At 35.6% G+C, this 18,180-nt stretch overlaps 2 long non-coding RNA genes across 4 annotated transcripts; both read right to left on the reverse strand.

Annotated features, from left to right (window-relative positions):
* Positions 1-7,116: 7,116 nt before the first annotated feature.
* LOC110890637 lies at positions 7,117-10,404 on the reverse strand. 3 transcript variants are annotated; one of them, XR_002564662.2, is made up of 7 exons: positions 10,106-10,402; positions 9,943-10,031; positions 9,411-9,514; positions 8,951-9,065; positions 8,726-8,872; positions 8,585-8,643; positions 7,117-7,616 (listed from the first exon to the last, which is right to left on the reverse strand). It is a non-coding gene; the product is annotated as an uncharacterized LOC110890637 (long non-coding RNA). The 3 variants fall into 3 exon arrangements; XR_004871013.1 differs by having other exon boundaries at positions 7,117-8,643; positions 9,330-9,514; positions 10,106-10,404; XR_002564661.2 differs by having other exon boundaries at positions 7,117-8,643; positions 10,106-10,401.
* Positions 10,405-14,710: 4,306 nt separating this feature from the next.
* On the reverse strand, positions 14,711-16,585 carry LOC110892180. Its single transcript, XR_002565898.2, has 3 exons — positions 16,449-16,585; positions 15,867-15,920; positions 14,711-14,940 (listed from the first exon to the last, which is right to left on the reverse strand). It is a non-coding gene; the product is annotated as an uncharacterized LOC110892180 (long non-coding RNA).
* Positions 16,586-18,180: the final 1,595 nt, after the last annotated feature.

Genomic DNA, 18,180 nt, shown 5'->3' on the forward strand with positions numbered 1-18,180 from the left:
AACCCTTTTACACTCAATGCACTCAAAACCGGTGGAATCGGACCTTGTGTCAACACACTACTCATTCTTGTGATTGTGTGGCCCAAGATCCGGATTCTATCCACGAGGTTCACCGATTTCGGGTTAAACATGAAACACCGTCCCGAACCGTTCACTAATCAGATTTGGGTGATTCCTGTCCGATTAGGGGAACCAAGTAATGACGAGGTTCCTGTTGCTTAACTCGTATCAAAACGCCTCGATAAAACAACAAGTAATCAAAACAACCAAGTGTTAGACGAACAGGCCGACCAGGACAAGGCACTGTCCGATCGGACTACTGTCCGAACGGACAGCCAGCCGAACGGACAGGCAGCCGAACGACTGGCCAGCCGATCGGCTAGCACATGGGTCCCACACTTAATCAACCTATTAGAAGTTGAGTATTGAATGAACTGCTGTCCTATCAGACTGCCATCCGATCGGATTACTCTTCGGATCATGAGATACTTGACTTAAATACTTAATCGATTTTTTTTCAACATGTTCAATGCACGGGAATTGCCACCCGATCGAACTACTGTCCGATTGAGTGACCTCTTGCTGAGGACATCTTCTTCACTGAAGTACCAGCGCCGATCGGGTCGCCGGCCGATCGAACGACCGTCCGATCGACCGACCTGAAAGGTAAAGATACTTCAATGTTTTCAAATACTACAACGAAAACTTTAAAAGACAACCTTCATACACAAACACATCCTACTCAAAGGAAGAAACAATCCACTCGAACAGCCATCCGACCGGACTCCTATCCGACCGGACAACTGTATGAACGGACTGTCAACCGCACGGTCAGCCGTCCGATCGGACTACCGTCCGATCGACCAGCTGTCCGATCCATCGACACTTGTTTCCGTTTTACGCGTTGCTTATTGTTATACTATCGAACTGTTCAGGCTAACCTTACTCTCAAGCGCTCCCTTTAATCCATCAACCGCTGTGAGTATACTCGATCCCTTTTTGCTTTACGCACTTTTGGGTGTTACATACGTTACTTATACCAAAACACATCGAACACACTACGCAATATTTTAAACGCTAACCGTTACCGCATGTATTACGTGACTTAATGAATGCTGTTTGTTATGTTTACACATGGAATGTTGTCTAGCTGCCTTAACGACGATAGTACTATAGTTTGGACTCAGCACCCGCTCAAGCGGGGGTTGTTAAGGACAATTATTTGCATGGATTACAATGGTGATCATGTATTACGAACTGCCTCGGGCAGTCAACCCGCGGTCATTGGTATCGATAGATCCGTGTCGATAATTAACATGCTTCGTTTTCCTCTGTGTACGTGCTGGTTATGCGTAAACTATTTCGAACTCTATATGCTATTATCAAACTTGTATACTCGCCCTTACACTATGTGTATTGACTTTTATTTTAACGTATGTGACAGGTATTTAGGATGCTTATCTGCTAGGGAAGCGAGGCTAGAATAAAGCTCTAGAGTCCAACAAATAGTTGCCTGTAGTAATTAAATCAAGGGTCTCTAGAAGCAGATAAACAATTGCTATATTTAAATCTGAGTTGTCGGGACAGAATTAATTGCCTAGATTTTGTCTGTAATAATTTGATTACTGTTTGAGACATGGTATGGGACATGTTATTTTAAATTGAATAGTAATGATAATTGTTATGGAAACTTCTGGACAATCTGTTTCGCTCAGTGCCGCGCTCTGATGATTCCGCCATCGGGTGGGGTGTGACATCTTGAAACATAAAACTACATCTTGAAAAAAGAGTGTGCGAGCAATTCCACTAATTTTCTGAAATACATGTAAGTTTAAAAATAGTCAACAAAAGTTGGTGTGAATTCATACAGTTTGTATAAAATGTAAGAGTTGTAATTATATAAAACATGGTATGTAATTGTAAAATGTATTTGTGTAATGTATTATGTAAATGAAAGGAAATTGAGATCGCTAATGTTTTGCAAGGACATTAACATGTGTGACAACATAGGAAGCATCCAAACCTAGGCAACTTTTAACATCAATTACCCTTCGACTGTGACCCAAAGCACTCCATGGCTATTTGTTGCCAAGAGAGTGAGGCTGCCCGGACCTGCTAGATCTAACCCTTACTCATTCGGTCTAACTTAGATTAATGGTGCATACGTATACCCTATTCGTGACATGATCTATGTATCATTCCTTTGTTTTTAAACATACCATTGTACATGTATTTTCCCCAAGGTTTAGAAAACAATAAAAATGTTTAAAAGTGGGGACATGAACTCACTACTTTGCGTCTTGAGCGACAAACTTCACCGGCGTCCGCTACGTAGGTGACGTAACCTATAAACGTTCTACGTACGTTAATTACCTAAACTTGTAAACCTCTAAGTACAAGTTACCATTTTGTTTAATGTGTTCGTTGTGTGTTATATGTACATGTTCTTGAATTATTAGTGTATATATTTCACAATATATTTTGTGTTGTATTTGTTATGTGTAATTATATATCTTTATTCCCAAAAATATATTTGTATATGTAGAATTTGAAAACGATATATGTTAAAAATAATATATTTTTAACTCATCCAAATATAATATACTTATATTATTCTCTAAAATAGATATAAGTATTTTGACAAATAATATTTCTAATATTCTTTTTGTGTAAGTATACTTGTATTGAAGTATAAATACTTGTGTATTTTGTATTAATTATCAAAAATCAATTCTTTGATTTTTAATACTTTCCGGAATTAAATTTCCTAAAAATAATATATTTTTAAGGTTTACTTGTTATATATTTATTTTGCCATACTTTGTTATATATATATATATATATATAGGAGAAGGATCCGTTAGGAACCACCCTTTATTGCGAGAACCGCAAGAACCAATGTGAACACAACCCAAAAATAGCTAAAAAACACACAAATTTTTTTCAATATTTTTTATAAAAAAAAACTAGTAGCGATTTTAATGTAAAAAGTATTTAAAAAAAATTACGTGTTTTTTTATTTTTTTAGGAGTTTAGTTTTTAGCATTTTAGCTGGGGGGGTGGGGTGGGGTGGGGGGTTAAGTTTTTTTAGTTTTTTGGGGGGTTTAGTTTTTAGCATTTAGCTGGGGGGGAGGGGTTAGGTTTTTTTAGGTTTTTTTTAGTTATTTTAGGTTGTGTTCACATTTGTTCTCGCGGTTCTCGCAAAAAAAGGTGGTTCTCGCATGAACCTTATCCTATATATATATATATATATATATATATATATATATATATATATATATATATATAGGAAAAGTGTAAAATACATTACGGCTTATCGTACGATACGTAAGCGATCATCCCAACCGTTCGATCTGGTGCGAATTCAATCTTCGCATGTTATAAAAAGTCAAATGAAATCGCATGGCTTGAAAATGCAATGAAATCGCATGTTTGAAATCCCATGCAAATGAAATCGCATGTGAAAAAAATTGTTAGCATGGGGTAATGTGAAAAATGGCATGGGGTGTGTAGATAGACAAAATCGCATGTGGAAGATTGAATATCGCATGTGAAAAAATGGCTAGCATGGGGTAATGTGAAAAATGGCATGGGGTGTGTAGAATCGCATGTGGAAGATTGAATATCGCATATGAAAAAATGGTTAACATGGGGTAATGTGAAAAATGGCATGGGGTGTGTAGATGGACAAAATCGCATGTGGAAGATTGAATTCGCACAGTTTGTACAGTTCGCATGAAGGTATGAAATCGCATGGGAGATGAAGATCTGACGGCTGGGGTTATCGCGTACATAATATACGATAATTATCTTATATATATATATAGGATAAGGATCATTATAGAACACTAATTATTGCGAGAACAAAAAGAATGCTTTATTTTACTTCAATTAATATTTGCATTTAATTTTAATATAAGGGTATATTGGTAAACTTACATAAATCATTAATTTGTATTCTTCCCCTTTAATAACTAACTAAATTAAATTTGTAACTCCTTTTCAAAATATATACTTTTTCCAAATTAAAAAAAAACCTCTTAATTTAAAGTGTAGAATAAATTACGAGTTGTGTAGGATATATTTCGAGCTGTGTAGGATAAATTTCGACTATGTAGGATAAAATTCTATAATGTGTAGGGTATATGTAGGAAAATTTTGATATGTGTAGGTTTTGTAGATTATATGTAGGATAATTAATGATTAGTTGACTAATTAATTAAAGAGAGAAAAATTAATGATATGAGTTATAAATGAAATAGTATTTTACTAATATGCCCTTTCTTCTTTTTCTTCTCACATTAAATTCATTCTCAAATGAACCTTCCGCTATATAAATATACATATATATATATATATATATATATATATATATATATAGAAATGGGATCAGGAGAAAACGTCCAAAAGTGTGAGAACGCATCCTGGCCCAACACGTGGTGCGGGACATGATCAGGGTCCGAAGGGTATTTTTATCTTTTCAATCTTCTTTTATTTTCCCAACGCGGTATAATATTTTCTGGCGTCTAAGATTTCTTTGGCGTTAATTGTATTTATTAAACTTTTTGGCGTTGAATTAATTGTTTTGTGTCACATAGATAATTTTTTGGCGTTATAGCGTTTGCTGGTCAATTTTTTTGGCGTTTTGTATAATAATTTACTATGAGTCATTAATATTTTCATAAGTTAACAATAAGACCAAATGTTTTTTTTGGCGTTTAGTGAACTTTTTGGCGTTTAATACATTTGACAAGTTGCTTTGCGAGCACCCGTTCTCACAGTTTTCACACTACTAGCGTTTTGGTGTTTGTAGTTTTTGGCGTTTTATATAATAATGTATTTTATTTGTAGAGAATTAGATAACAAAACAACAGATAACTTGATAACAAAACAATATAAAATGAAAAAGAAAAAAAATTAAAAATGGTAATCTAATTTCTCTTCCGAATCTTCACTGTCGTCAGCTCCTGCTTCTTGAATTTGTTTGGCGTTTTGAACCTTTTGAGTACCTTAGCTAGATGTCAACTTTCCTACATAAACTCCGTCTTCTTCAGACGAAGCTGCTTAGTGGCATCCTGTTTTTTGGTGTGATATTCTTGTTTGGTGGCATGTCATTAAAGATCAACTCTTGCTTCATGCTATATGTAATAATGAAGTCCAAAATAGCATTTTTCACTTGTGTGGATCCCTTTATTCCATGCCTATATTCATCAAGAACAAAGCTCACATGATGGCATATCACTGTCATCAGTCTCTTTTTCTTGAATATTTGTCAATCTCATCTAACAAAATATTGTTGAGATAACCCCCTCAGAAGAAGAATCCATTCAGTGAAAGCTTTGCCATCTGTGGTTATTTTAACTAACATTATTTGGCGTTTTAAAGTGAGTGGTTTCTAGAGGATATGGCGTTTTTGTTTTTCTAGGTGTGATCAATTTCATTGTGTATAGACCCCTCTCTTATAGGAGTTTTTTGGCGCGTAGTTTAGGCGGGACTTTTTTATTGTAATAAATGATAGTAATAAAGTAACCATCTTTTCAGTTACTGTTTTTGTATTTACTGTTTTGATCAGCTTTTATCAGTTTTATAGGTGATAGACGTCCCATCTTCTAAGTTTGGCGTTTTTTTAAATGGCGTTATGCAGACCAAGATGACAAAATACAATAACGGAGAAAATAAAATATTAAGCAGGAAAAATATTTTTTGTTATTTTTGGCGTTTTGTAAGGAATAATTTTTTTTAGTATTTTTTTGGCATTTTGCTAATAAAGAGAGAAATATATCATTTAGTTATCTGAAAAAAAGAAGATTGCACAGAAGAAAAAAAGAGGGAAAAAATTAAAACCCTTCGTCAGAAGGTACTTTATCCGAAAAGTATCCATCACTTGCGTCACCTTCTTCCTCGGAGTCTTCATCTGGATCTTCATCCATGTCATCACCTTCACCTTCATCGGCTTCTTGTTCCTGAAGATTCTGAAGCCTCCACTTGAACATGTCTTGCATTAACTCCAATTTTGAGTCCATTTCTGTGTTCGTACAAGTGGCGTTATACAATTCTTCCATGAAACCAAGACCCTGCTTTGTCATGATGTTTTCAAGCCAGTAGACTTCCTGCTCTCCGTTGTCGTATATAACGGCCACCATATCTGTTTCATCATCAAAACGCCATGATGTCATGACAGGGTCCGGCTTCACATCTGCTTTGATTGGTCCAAATTTCCTGGTTAATGCTTTCATAAGCATATGTGTTTCATGGCATTCGTTGTCTAGAGCGATGCCAAGGGATAAGATACCCCCTCTGTACCCTCTTCTTCCATCTTCGAAATTGCCCTGACTGTCTTAACATACAGGGACGAATCGCCTGATTGCCAGAGTGTATCTCCACGAAACGATTGTTGCCATTTTTGGCATTTTGGTTAAGTTGGCATTTTTTGTTAAAGATGTTTTTGCAGAAATGGATAGATTTAAGTGATTATGGAAGCTATGTTTTACCTCGTTTATATAATGATGTTTTTGGCGCGTAATTTAGGAGGAATTTCTTCTGATAATGTTAATAACTGAAATTCAGTTACTGTGTTGTTTCATCTTCCGGTAATATCCAACGCGTTTTATCACTAATTTTTGGCGTTTTGTTTTTAATGGCGTTTTTTTTAATGGCGTGCTATCATTTGATGGCGTTTTGAATATGAGCGGTAAAAGACCCTTTTACCCTTAATGAAGCGCGTCCCACATAATAAAATTGATGTTATTTATGAAAACACCACGCGCAATCTAGTCCATGGATTGTTTTGATCGGTTTGATCGGACGACCCATAAGGGTTCTCACTGTTCTCATACTTTTCACCGTTTTCTCTAAATCCTGACCCTATATATATACTAGTGGGAATGCCCGCGCGTTGCGACGGGTGTCCCGATTGAAATCAAATTCAATTATGATGTCATTACGAACCACAACTAATATTCCATACATTCACGTGTTGCGGGAGTATCACTACTGTATTGGCATGCAGTGTACTTGTTAAGGGAAGGAAAACTAAAACACAAATAAAACAGAGAGGCGCTACACGACCAGATGACGGCACGTCATTGGCTAGGATGAATGATGAGAGGGAAGGAGTTGGTTTTTAATATAAACTTTTTTTTGGATAAAGGGCATCGCCCAGCAAACTATATAACACACAATGAAAAAAATTACACCATCAAGGGGGCATTCCCCCGTAACATCCCAGACACAGCAGCACATCCCTGTATTTCAGCACTTTACGGCGAAGTATAACAGCCCAATCCTAGTCCCTTTGAGTCTGACTAATAAACCAGAACTGGGCCTTTAAAAGATGACCAGCCCAAACGTATAAACCAGGACCTTTTCCAGTAAAAATCCTACCAATGCAGGTCCGGAGTAAAGTTTGATGCGACCAGCTTCTAACTGCCATATAAAAGCAGCCTGAAGCTCCCGTCCAGTGCAGCAGGAGCTTTATACTTGCAGTCTGCAGACTGTACAGAACAAGTTTGTTCCAATAATGCAACCATGTCCATATGAAAATCTGATGCGTCCAGCTCTCAGCGGCCATAGCAATGCAGCCTGAACAAGCTCCAAGACCCAGCCGCATCAAAGACCTGAACTTGTGATACCAGCAGTTGTAATAGAGCATATTTCTTGTACCAGACCTTTAATCTAACAAGCCTATTTGGCTTAAAAATATGAAATATAACCAAATAGTGAATAAAGTCATTGGCAAACCCAAAATGATGACAGACAAATAATGGTGTTAATTTTTGTGCACTAAATAGGTAACAATTAAATCTGGTGTTATATCAACTGTGACCTGCAACTATTAAAAAAATATCCATTACATGAAAATATTGAAATAAAACATGAAATGGTAGTATTGAAGTATTGATTTGGATTTTTGGTGAGGGTCGAAACATGCCAGGTTTGATGGCCAGAAACAACGTTTCTTTTTTCCAAAATTATTTTTTAAATATAATTAAGAAGTCAAATATAATTATAAAAACTATAATATTTCAGTAATAATCTAATTTGTTCTTAGTAAAACGATTTGGGTGATTTATGCATTAAAAATACACTTTCAAGTTTTAACCCGTTTGAAGCATTTAACAAGCCTGCTTTTAAGCAATGTTTTTTTTACCCGTTCTTAAGACTGGTGGGTGTGGGCGTGGCTAAGGGCGTTGTTGGCCCTTTAACGCCGGGTACATCACCCCGGGTTGGCGTTTTGGTGGGCGTTGCCAGCTTGGAGTGGCAATAGTGTTTGGCGTGGGGCGCTGGCCTGGGGTGACGTGTCTGGCAATGGTTGGCTGGGTGTTGATGATCGTTTGGCAATGGTTAAATTAGGTGCCACATGGCACCCCAACGCCGGGCCACGCCCCTTCCACACCCCACTTTTTTGGGTGTGGACTGGTGGAGCCCACACCTGCCAAGTGTCGAGGAATGCCCCCAACCCAAACCTCTCCACACCCCTAGTCTAAGTAGCAGGTCAAAATTGCCACCTTACTAACGATGACTCGTAGAAAGTAACATAAAAATGGAACTATGAGAATTTATAACATTTGAAATTTAGCTTAACCTTTGTCTCGGTTCATCTCCATAAAATTTGTAGACCGACACACCTAAGAAGGCAACAATCTGCCATACAAAATTCTTGTTACACGCAAGAAACTTGGATACATATGAAGGAACAAGGATTCATGTAATTTTTTGATGATACCATTTGGACAATGATGAAAATGAATGCATGGTCTCTTGCAACCAGTAACTGAAATTTCAACCTCAACCACCAGCGAACTGGTGGGACATTCGCACGTAGTATAAACACAGCCTTACATTCTGTGCAGTGAGAGAAAGCAAGCCCCTCCTGCACACCCATATGTAAGAATTAATTAATTATTCAACACACAGCAATAAATATACCAGAGTAAATTTTAAAACTTACCCTGGCAGACCTCCAATTGTCAAGACATGACCTGTGGACATATTTTTGGGTGCCTCTACAATGGCATGGTGCAATCAAGTCTTCTCCTGTCAATCATTGGAACTTGGAAAGGCACCTGCATCAAATACATCACACAGGTAACCAAAATACCCGCACAATAAGTCTAATCTTTCAAATCAAGTTAATCAACTATACAACCGCTTAAATTACCTATGATTTAACACTTTAACCTAGTTAATATGCTGAAACTGTATCCATATTCATGCTAGTTAATACGAACCAAAAATATACTTCCGTGATATTAGTTGTATTCAACAACAAAACGTGAAACCTAAAATGATATGTTAATTGATGATAATTGTATCCACAAAACTCGTACCGTAATCACGATTAATCAAATTTCAGGTTGTTAACTCATACAAATCTCCGTTGTTGATACGTATAATCAATCGTGTGTTACCTATGCGCGTGAATGAAGCATGCTACGAACATCCAATCCGATCGAACACTTTCTCGAACTCAGTGAAAGCGTTGTGGTGCCACTGTGGATGACGTTGATCTCTTCTGTAATCAAATCAATAGCAACAAATTCATTAAACTGCACAGAAGAGACATACCTGTGCATTCAATACCAACCAAAGACAACGTTAATGGATTTATTTGAAACAAAATCACAGTTCAACTCAATAATAAACTGCAAACTGAAATTAGAAGATAGGAAACTTGCCTAATATTCAGCAGAATTGCAATCGAAAGCAATTACACGTTTTTAATTATAAAAAGTACCTTAAATTTCTTTAACCTAGACTTGTTATCAACACAACAGGCTAGAGCAGAGGTTCTATGGTCCCAAACACAATACCAAAGACACCATTACATAACAAAAGCATAAAAATACAAATTCATAACCATCAATCTGCAACAGGAATCATGACTGAGTTCATATATTACAAGAAATAAGAAACAAAAGCAGTAGAGAGGGAAAGAGAAACCTGCAGATGTGGTGGTTGACGAATCGATTAGGGTTTTGGCGAGATGAAGAGGGGTTGTTTCAATCCGTCCTTTTAAACACCGATTACACCTTCGAAACACGAGTATAGACCAGTCTCATTCGATTATCATCATTACCAAACATAATCAAATCCAAAAACATACCTCTGGAATTGTCAATCAGAACCCTAGGTATGGCTCTGCCCGAATCCTAATAACCCCTTGACTGACTTGCGACGGAACCCTAAAGCCATCGTCGGGCTTCGCTTTGTCCACAACCTACCACCGCCATCATCCGAACACCATCATCACTGACCCGGCGTCATCTCGGTTCTCTCTCTCATGTGTGTGTGGATTCAATTCAAGGGTGGAGACTGGAAGGAATGAGAATAAATCACCGATGACGGTTGATTATCCTAGCGGTTGCTCTTACACTCGAGAGTTTCAACAATTAGATCATAAAGGTAGGAGGAGGATTTGTCAAATTTACCCCTGAAACGTCTTAAAACTTTGCAAAATGTTCCAATTCACCCGCTTATACCCACTTGTACATAATGCTTCAAAATGTATATGTGTGTTAAAATGACAATTTTGTACATCACTTCTCCTTTTTAATATATTATATATATATATATATATATATATATATATATATATATATATATATATATATATATATATACTTTCATCACTTGTCCGATTTTCATAATTTTCATTACTTGTAATAAATATGTATATATGTCCATAAATATATAATTGTCCAATAATGTCCAAAGATTTTCCAAGTCCATGTATTTTGTGAGGTATATATATTTATATTAGTATGTATTTTTGTATTTGTCCATATACCCCTTTCATGGGTAATTTTGTATACATATATTCTTAAGTATTTCTTATGTATTTGTATGTGTATTTTGGTAGTTTATACTCCTTTCGAGTATTTAGTGTATTTCCAAGTTCCTAACATACACTAACACATATAACACACATAATATACACTTAGTACATAATTTTTGTGATCACTAAATATATATATTTTTCTTACAAATATACATACTTATATTTGATTTTATCCTTGAAGAAAACCTTATTTTCTTTGTAATTTTGTATAAAAATTAGGAAACCTTGGTAAATATTTTGTATGAATTTTTGGGGAAAAAGTTTCACCAAAACTTATATTTTTCTAAGTGTCAAAATTTTATAAAAAAAATTGACATAGTTTCCTCTAAAAATAGAGGTTTCCCATGTTTTCAAAACATGTGTTTATTTTCTTTAAATAATCAAAATTCAAGATTCAACATATTAACAAGCAAAATCACTAAAATCATTATGTTTAATCCTATGATGAACTTGAATATTTCTTAAAAACATGTAGTCTTTCAAATCTACACTTTACATACTTAGATCTTTTAAAAACAAGCATTCTTGTTAAACTTTGACAAACTTTTATGAAACTTTATTTCGCAAAATTAACCATCCATAAGTTTAATGGTTTCAAGAACATGAAAAACATACTTTAAAACCATTTTCATACTTACTTAAAAGATCTTTCAAGTTCATCTTCAAGTTTCATCATGGATCTTTCAAGATCCATGCTTAAACTTGTTAGATTTAAGTTTCTAACAAGCTTACACATGATGGATTTAATTAAAAACACAAGATCAACATTAACAACTTCACATCATACATCAAACAACTTCATAACAACTTGTTTTTACCTTGATTATGTTAGATTTACATGTCTTCCTCTTTTAAAGTTTGGTTTCTTTGATTGTGTAACTTGTACATAACATGAACATGAAGTAAAAATGAGTGTAAGAAGCTTACCACTAGCTCTTGTGGCTAGGGAAGTGGCAAAGAACAAGATGAAGATGAAATTAATCCCAACATCATCCTTTACTAGTAAGTCCACAAGCTATATGTTTAGTGCACATTCATTTCTAAATTACCATTATGAAACTAGCCCGACATATGGTGTGGACCACACCAATCAAGTATAGAGTACAAACTCCTAAAGCATACCATAAACTACTCTTTTCATACTTGACTTGAGAATTAAGCATCATTCTACGTTTGCTACCATTACTTGTACTATGCACACCCTTAGGTTTAACCTCAACTCATTTCGTTCATATGACTTTATTATTAGCTCTCTTCATGCACTACTTATTCTACTTAAGTAAATACGTTGCGCGAGTTCATCGTACGAGCGTTTGCTACCATTACTTGTACTATGCTACCATTACTTGTACTATGCACACCCTTAGGTTTAACCTCAACTCATTTCGTTCATATGACTTTATTATTAGCTCTCTTCATGCACTACTTATTCTACTTAAGTAAATATGTTGCGCGAGTTCATCGTACGAGTTCATCGTACGAGCGTTTAACATAAATTCCTTCTTACGTTGACCGTTAGAAGTCACATGTTCAATACCATACCGTACTTATCCCACCCTTCATTTCATTCATAAGTACTATTCAATCTACACATTCTTACTAACTGAGCTAAACATTTTACCATCCTTGATTTCATTGCATAAACCAACGATCCGCGACTCGGATTGGCCCACTTCTTCACAAGTTCATACCATAACTAGCTTGACATCATCCATCCATGTGATGAGTTTCTGCTCGTGAACATCCTTTCGCCCGATCTACTAGCTTTATCACTTCAAGCATTCTACCATTCTCATTCGTAAAAGTTAACGGTTAGCATATTTCATTTAAATATTCATCTTATTCGGTGTTTATTCACCTATATTTCTATCGCAATTTCTTATTTACATGCTATGCCTCATTACACATTTCATTTCTTACATACAATCTTTTACAGTTTATTAAAGTTTGTCAAATTTCTGCGGTCTGACTTCTTAAGGTCAAACTGTATACTTTCACTTATTGTATTCATATAAATGTCAGTTCACGTTTGTACTTTCCTTCAGCTCAAACCTACTTACGAAAACAACATTTCATCATTTTAGTTTTTCTTACGAAAATTTTCCTCGATCTTTCTCACCTGATCCTTACTTTTTTTACTGATCTTTCCTATTCGTTCAATCCATATTAACCTACGGACTTATCTTTCCATTCATACATGTTTAATCAGTACTCACCTACGGGTTTATCTTTTCATTTTTACCTTTCATTCTTATAAGTTTGATCCGTACTCATCGACGGATTCACGCTTTTTCATTCTCACCATTCATTCTCACTTGTTTGATCCGTACTTACTTACGGGTTCAAACATTTTCATTATCACCTAATACCTTCATTTTCTTGAGAGTCTTACAACTTCTTTCACCTACACATCCACCTACTTCCAAATTCTACCAGATATTTATGTGACAATTATCATAGTCACACGAGTGTCATATGCTTCTCACGCACTAGCTAGGCGCGCAATCCGCAATCCAAATACTAGACTTGTGCCTTCATGTAATCGTCAAGTATAACATTTTTATGCATGTTAGCATTTTCATATCTTCACATCTAGTATATCTCATACTTAGCTAACGCAACATCATTCCAATTTTCATCCCCTTCTATTGATCTCCTAAGCTTCACATTCAGTATATATTTACTTCTCAATTTCACTTAAACAACTATTCAAACATATGGTGAACATCATACTACTCCAACATAGGGTACCATCTTCTAATGCACATTTTTTTACTAAATCACATAACCAACCAAAATTCTTACATGTATTCCATCTAAAATACATTTCATGTGTTACCTAATGGTTACATCCTATACTCGTTCACCCATCAATTACATAAGATTCTGTCGTTTATATAAACATATTTACATTAGCAAATTGCATTTTTCATTCCTTCACACCTCGATCCAATACATCATTACTTGTTTCTTGATTATTATTTTTATCACTGTGGGACCATAACGGGTCTCCATGCACCTTTGTTCTATTGTAGGGTTGGTGGACTTGTTATTATCTACATTCACAACTTTTAGTTTAAACCATCTTTGTTTCCCAGGCAACTTAACGTAACACAATTCGATTCACATGCTCTCTTACTACCGCATGGCCAAAAGCGACCACGAAGTTCCTATGTGCCATCATAAAGTCGGCAAACTTATTATTTCATACATTCTCAATCTTCCTTCTGAAACGTTTGTTCTCGAAACATTTTAACATAGCACAATTAATTTACACGACTTCTAATAAGTTTTTACCACTTTTCAGGGGTCTATAGGTTTCATGGAATAGGTTTTACGAGGTGCGGGCTCGTGACACGAAAAATTATAAAAAAATAGCATTGCAGGCCTATAAGTGACGTCGGCGACGGCCTAGGGCCGCGTCGGCGACGCACCAGGTAAACTTGCGTCACCAGTTTTTGCGTAGATAGATTTTTAGTGTGTCGGAGCAGAAGGCAGTGTTAGCGACTGCCTGGGGCACCGTCGGTGACGCCTTGTCTATTCCGCTAACGCAGTTTGTTCTTGTTTTCACTTGTATGACTTGTTTTCGAGTCCCGTTTCAACCGAAACTCTTCGGTAACCTCTAGTAACACCATTAATCTAATCATTCCTAGCCACATTCTAAAATTCCCATCCTGTTTCGTTTCCCATATGCGTAATCTTTAAACCTTAAAAGCACTTACTTGTATTACGCCTCGGAGGGAACACACACACGCCTGCAAGAGCTCTCGGTTTGAGTTCAAGTACTCCGATCCTGTACTTGAATCCCTCAAACCTTGGCTCTGATACCAACTTGAAACGCCCAAAATTTTGCAGTGGTCAAACGTCATGTAAAACTCTAAAATTTTGAACTTTAATAATTTAATATAAATTTTGACCCAAATCTAACATATTTAAAGTATAAACTTTAATCTTACTTACAAAAGTCAAACATTTAAAACGACGTTTACAATCTAAAAGTAGTCTGACCCATTGACACTAAACATAAACCGGAAGCGCGTAAAGGGCATCATGGAGTGTGTTTGTTCCAAGCGTAGCATGCCGTTAGAGTACGGCTTTACCTACATTACAACAACAAGAACCAAAATTAATTCTACATGTATGCTCAACATTTAACTTCCAACTATAAAATTCGCATTCCTTATTTTACTTCCATAATCCAGCCCATTCTCATTAAGTTATTTATATAAACATTCTTCAATATCTTATTCTAGTTGTTTGGCGTATTCCCTACGTTTCGACTAGATAACATTCCAACATACATTTTATTTGTGCGGCCCGTTCATACGGTTCGACTACATAACATTCCAACATACATTATATTCATGCGACCCGTTTATACGATTCGACTACATAGCATACCAACATACATTCTATTAGTGCGACCCATTCATACGGTTCGACTACATAACATTCTAACATACATTCTTTTAGTACGACCCATTCATATGGTTCGACTACATAACATTCCAACATACATTCTTTTAGTGTGACCCGTTCATACGGTTCGACTACATAATATTCCAACATACATTCTTTTAGTACGACCCGTTCATATGGTTCGACTACATAACATTCCAACATACATTCTTTTAGTGCGACCCGTTCATACGGTTCGACTACATAACATTCCAACATACATTTTTTAGTGCGACCTGTTCATACGGTTCGACTACATAACATTCCAACATACATTCTATTAGTGTGACCCGTTCATACGGTTCGACTACATAACATTCCAACATACATTCTATTAGTGCGACCCGTTCATACGGTTCTACTACATAACATTCCAACATACATTCTTTTAGTGCGACCCGCTTGTACCGGATTCGTCTATATATATTTATTCTACACATAACATTCTTATTCTTTGACCCGTTAGTGATGGGTCTATTACATGACCATTATATAACGCATTACGGATACCACAATATATATCAATAAACATTACTACAAGTAAAATTTAATCGTACAAGTAACGTACCTCCGTCTTGTGAGGCTTGAGGTTTCCGGCCGCTTAAACTTTCCTCCTTCACGCCTACATTCAACACATTTATTCTTTAATTCCAACAATCCATTCTATTTTATACAAAGATTCCTCACATTCTAAACTTTAAACAATATCAATAATCGTCATAATTCACACATTTATCAACTAATGCATTTCATCGAGCACTTGGTGTGCATCTATCAAAATGTTTAGAATCTACAACTTGTCATGTTATTATATACCATTTTCTATCTACACAAAATTTCACTTATACTCAATATCACAAATTTCTACAACGATAATCGTTAAATCTACAATCATGACAATTTGTTAACATAACTCTTATCTAATACTTCATAATCTACAATCATAACTCAAAACCCACTTCATGATTCATGGGGATTTTCTATAAATTACATAAAGCCATCAATTTGATACAAATTAGCAATCAGATATGTTTCCTAACAAGGGTTCCATATTCAATTTCTTATTATACATACTTGACACATAAGATATAACCTCCTTCACATCTTCTCATTACATCAAAACTCAACAAACTTACAAATTATGACTTACCTCTTGTTAGACAAGCATAGATGATTCTAAATCAATGTTCATGCATAAGATTTGTGTTGATTTGCCTCTTCAATTTGTTAGATTTTAGACTTTTGATTAAAGTGAAGCTCTTCCCCTTCCTCCTTCTCTCTAAAACACGCCCACACACACCTACCTCTTCCTGCACTTTCTTTTTCTCTAATTTATTTACCATATATTCACATCTAGTCCCTCTAGTTTAGTTCATGTTTTTCTTTCATTCATAATGTTATTATTTTTTTAACAATTCATAACTAGATTAAATTTATTATTTTAAACATCATTCATCATGCTAAAATATTCTAAACAAAATGAAACAACTTGGTCACAACATCTAACTTTTTGGGGGTTACATTCCGCATGTTATTTTAATGTTAAAGTGCTGAATTTTGCTGAATTCTGCATTTAAAGTGCGTTTCGGATAGTTTTTAGTGCTTATTTTAGCTTCCAGAAAGTGTTAATGTAAACCCTTGTTCACCTACTTGGGTTTTAATGTATTTTTGATGTTGGACCTACATCTAGGTCCTAAATCTATTGTTTAACTAAATACTGAAGTTGTGCTGACACAGCTTGTCTAACCGGTGAGTTTACTTAATTGTTTTGACGCAACGCTTAAAGTATTGTATAATGTGACAAATAAAGTATGAAACACGCATGATTTCAAATGTATAACATGTAAGCGTATAATGTTGACTTGTAAACACATAAATGTAGGAAATAAATAATTATTAAAATTGTACGGAAATTACCGGTTTCGTGCTAGTTGTCACAGTATTACCACTTCAACAAAAGAAGTTAGATGATAGAAGTGCACCTATGATATATCTTGGAATACAAAAAGGATCTAAGGCATACAGATTCTATGATCCGGCAAAGAACAAGATATGTGTCAGTAGGGATGTAAATTTCATGGAAGGTCAACCATGGAACTGGAATACTTATATGAAAACGGTAGATTCAGGGAATCCTGAATGGACAAACTTTGTCATTCAAGAAGATAACAACCCACCAGGGTTAGAAGAAAATGCATCAAGTACTCCTGATAGTAGCGGGCCACATCATGAAGACTCGGGAGTAGATCAGACAGAAGAACCAGACTCCTATATAACCCCACCGGCACATTCGTACAATCAGAACTCATCAGGAAGTTCAAGTATTTTATCAAATAAAGGTCCATCTACATCTGAAAGCATAACAAGGAGTATTAGTGACACTCCAGTAAAATTGAGAACTCTCGAAGAACTATACGAAGAGACGGAGGAAATTCAAGTAGATCCACACAAATTACTACTTGCTGAAGAAGAACCAAGGAATTACAAGGAAGCATCTAATGTTAGAAAATGGATTGAAGCAATGAAGGCTAAGTTAGACTGGATAAACAAGAATAACACTTGGAGATTGATAGAGTTTCCAAGAGATCACTTAGACGTGAAGTCTGCATTCTTACTCGAAGATCTCAAGGAGGAGGTCTATGTCTCACAACTGGAAGGATTTATAAAGCCATGAGATGAAGGAAAGGTTTACAAACTATCAAAAGCACTATATGGATTGAGACAAGAACCACGTGCCAGGAACACGAAGTTAGATCAAAACCTAAAGTCACTTAACTTCAAGAAGTGCACTTTAGAGCAAGCAATCTATACAAGGACGAGTAAGACTTCTACACTGATAGTCAGAGTCTACATTGATGATTTGATAGTCATTGGAACATCAA

This window comes from Helianthus annuus, chromosome 11 (genome assembly GCF_002127325.2).
Source record: "Helianthus annuus cultivar XRQ/B chromosome 11, HanXRQr2.0-SUNRISE, whole genome shotgun sequence".
NCBI classification, from domain to species: Eukaryota; Viridiplantae; Streptophyta; class Magnoliopsida; order Asterales; family Asteraceae; genus Helianthus; species Helianthus annuus.